Below are 3,802 nucleotides of genomic sequence, written 5' to 3' on the forward strand. Positions count from 1 at the left end.
CGCGACAGCTCAAATCAGGCAAGAACCGGAAGGGGCGGGGCGCTCCCCGTGAGCCTTAGTGGCGCTGGCTGCTTATCTGCATACGAAGTGTGCCGGGGCGGGGGGTCATTATCATTCTCTAGTCTCCCCCGGACAAATAAAAAGAAAAGCGACGTAAAACCTTAACTAGTATTAAGCTCAACTTCAAAGGAGTGGGAAACTCAATTCAACCGTACACGTTGATACTCACCGTAGCACTAATGAGATTAAGATTCATTATGTAGAGAGTCACGAAAGCGATCCTTTATGCCTTAAACTTATGAGTAAGGAAAATAACGATTCGGGGTGACGCCCGAATCCTCACTGCTAATGTGAGACGAATTTTTGCGCGGGTAAAGGTCGCCCCTAAGGTGACCCGCCTACTTTGCGGGATGCCTGGGTGCCGCGATCTGCCCGACCCCCCCTTGCTGCAAAAACAGGCCGGTTCTAAGGAAGAAAAGCCCCGCAGATACGCGTGTTGCCAAGAACCGGGTCGCACGTAACCGCGGTGGGGGGGACCTGGCAGTGGCGCCGCTTTCTGTTCTCGGGGTGCCCCTTTCCTCGGGTGTCACGAAGCTGTCAATACTTAGTTACTGTCCTTAGGGCTCGTGAACGTGAAGTTGACAATCTTAGCCCGTCCTGTAGAAGTTCACCCTGCAGCTACTGCGTCTATTTACGGTGGAGAAATAAAGGTAAGCGCCGCTGCCCGCTGCACGGAGCAGGCGCCCGCTGTGTGGCCTACGATGCAGAGCTCACGGGGGTGGGAAGACGGCCGGCAGGAGCCACCCCTGGGCCTCCAGGAGCTAACAGCTGTCCCTCTCGTCCCCGTCTTCCTAATCTGTAAAAGGGGGCAAATGGCACAGGTCGTTGCCAGGGTTACACAGGCTGATTCATTAGCGTTCCTTACGTGGGGTTGTCTTGGTGCCACCCCCGCCTCCCGCACCGAGCTTGACCTGTTTGTAGAATCAATAAAAAAATGCGTGTGCCAGGCAGGGTGTGGCTCAGCGGAGCATCGACCTGGGATCCAGGAGATCGCGGTTCGATTCCCGGTCAGGGCACATGCCAGGGGTTGCGGGTTCGATCCCCAGTCGGGGGCGTGCAGGAGGCAGCCGATCAATGACTCTCTCATCATTGATGTTCCTATCTCCCCCTCTCCCTTCCTCTCTCTGAAATCAATAAAGGTGTATTAAAAAACAAAACCAAAAAAACATCGGGCAACGTCTTTAAAAAAGCGCGGAGCATGAACTCAGTGCTCTGAGTTGTATGACATTTTCTTAGGCCAACACTGCCAGTGGAGTAACATACTCCTTTGAAAACAAAATTATTAAGGTGACAGCACATCACACTACAGTTAAAAACCTGGCATCAGAAGCTCCATGGAAAAACTGGGCAAGAGCTGGTAAAGAAAGCCAGAGGGTTTGGGGTTGGGCACCCGACAGAGGGGAGTCCAGGTCCCACCTGGGCGCGGGGATTGGGCGCTGGCCGGCTCGCCTCTTCTCAGCTGCGAAGGGCGACCCCATCCCCTCCCTCCCAGGGGTGCGGGAGGAGCGCTGGGCCTCTCCCGGAAGAAAGGCGGCCTCGGTTCCGGCTCAGCTGGACTGGGGCGGGCAGGTGCAGAGGCGGGAACCGCTGGGCACCGGGCACTGGAGTTAAAGTCCTGCAGGGCCTCAAGTGAAATGTAAACAAGTTGCTTCAGTGATTTTTTTTTTTTTTTTTAAAGCCAGCACAATAAGGTCATTAACTGAAATCAACTTATTCTGGGATTCTCAGCTGAGTGGCCTTCCCTCGGGCATTTCTGAGCTTTGTGGGGCCAGGTTTGGTTGTCTAGATCCAGTCACGTGGAGGTGGGGACAGTCTTCTATCCCCAGTGACATTCTCTGAGACAGGCTTCACTCCATGTCTTGTATGACCACGCAGGACTTTTTGTCCAGTGTGAAAAAACATGAAATTGCCAGTAATGGCAGCTGAGTGGTAGCCAAAGGATTGGGTCCTGCTTTGTTTGGAAATTGACCAAGAATTGTGCCCCGCCTGGGAAAAGTTGGCTGGGATCAGCAGAGCCCCCGGAGCCTGAGAGCCCGGCTGCATTTGGGGCTGTGACAGTTCAGGGACCTGGCAAACCCTTGTCCTACACCCCTTCTTGGGAGACTTGGGCAGTATCTACATGCCAGAATATGCATCATTTTATAAATTCCTTTGTTTCTTGCTCTTATAATTAGAGCGCATGCATGCGTGTGTATGTGTTTAGATTGTGTGTGTAGATTGGTGATATTACCTGTGAATTCACTTTAGGAGGGTAAAGGGGCTGTTATAAATGTTATTTTAAAAGGGTGTTAGGTCTCAGAAGACAAGAGAATTACTGACCTAGTTCATGCACCCATTTTACAGGTGGGGAAACTTGAGACCAGGAGAGGGGAGACCAGGTCCAATTCATGCCCTTCTTCCCTGCTCCAGGAGACAGCTGCTAGTGGGCCCAGGCAGGTGTACGCTCAGACCCTGCCCAGCAGGCCTGTTTTCTCACCCTCCAGATGGAGACAGGAACGAGACCTGTGTGTCCAGTGCGCAGCAGAGCCTGGCACACAGTGGGTGTGGAGAAGGGCCATCAGGGCCTGGGATTCCCAGGCTCAGCCCTTTACCTGCCCACTGGGAACAGAATAGAAGGTGAGAGGAAAGGGAAAAGGGGCTCCCCTGATCCCCAAGGCTTGGCCTCAGGCATTTTTTTCCTGTGAACTCCCCCACTCCCTCTTCCCCTCTCCACTCCAGCCACACTTGTCTTCACTATGTTCCATGAGCCTTTCAGCAGGTCCCTTGCCCCAGGGCCTTTGCACTTGCTAGTCACTCCATTCCAGCCTCACCTGCACTAGCCCCTTAGCCACCTGCCTCCTCTGATCTGCCTGAAAGTCTATTCCATGAGCTTGTTCTGACCATGAGGCTCCTGTACTTGCTGTTCCCACCACCTCAAACACCTACCCCAGCAGGGCCAGGTCCTTCCCGTCACACCCCAGCAGAGTCATCCAACACTGTCTCATCACCATCTTTAATTCTGTCTTGGCATTTACCACCATCTGTTCCTTGTCTGGTGCCTTTCTCACGAGCACCCCAGGAGCAGGGAAGTGCCTGTTGGGGCAGCCAGAGTCCCCAGGACTTGGAACAGTTCATGAATGGATGTGGAAACTAGTGAGCGCCTTGCCCTTGGAGCCTTCCACAGGGCAGGGACACCAGCCTCACCCCAGGCCCCAGCTCCAATCCAAAGCCATTCATTGCTGAGCCTCAGTCTCTCCAGCAGAAAATGGGGCTAATGACTTCTCTCTACTTCTCTCAGGGCTGTCACGTGGAGAAAGCAAAAAGGAAGACACTGGGACATCCAAAGTTGTCCAAAGATAGGCCTGAAGACACCTTGTACGATCTCTCACCTTGGTCAGATGGTATGAACAGGGCGGGGCATAAGGGGAGAGTTTAAATGCTGGACTCCCAGGGTCCACAGCCCCCAGCCCAGCCTTCTGCCTCCAGGAATCTGTCCTGAAAGAAACAGTTTGGAAGGAGGGTAAAGATGCCACTGTTACGCTCATCTGTCATTCGGGGGAAAAGCAGCAGCCACACTTGGATCTCGTGGTCTCATTAGTCATCAGCATGTGCCTCTGGATGTCTGGTATTATTTTTTTCCTGCGTATACTTTCCTGTACTCTCTAAATGCCAGGTCCTGCGGAGCCCCTTCCTGTCCCCCCTTCCCGCCACCCCCATAGGGACACAGGTCACAGCCTCAAGAAGCCAGCCGCATACGCATGGG

At 53.6% G+C, this 3,802-nt stretch overlaps 1 non-coding gene across 1 annotated transcript; it reads left to right on the forward strand.

The window, feature by feature from the left end:
• The first annotated feature begins 285 nt into the window (after positions 1–285).
• Positions 286–435, forward strand: LOC148093953 (U12 minor spliceosomal RNA). Its single transcript, XR_015714167.1, has one exon. It is a non-coding gene; the product is annotated as a U12 minor spliceosomal RNA (small nuclear RNA).
• Positions 436–3,802: the final 3,367 nt, after the last annotated feature.

The sequence above is a fragment of the Miniopterus natalensis genome, chromosome 2 (genome assembly GCF_054644295.1).
Source record: "Miniopterus natalensis isolate mMinNat1 chromosome 2, mMinNat1.hap1, whole genome shotgun sequence".
Classification (NCBI taxonomy): Eukaryota; Metazoa; Chordata; class Mammalia; order Chiroptera; family Miniopteridae; genus Miniopterus; species Miniopterus natalensis.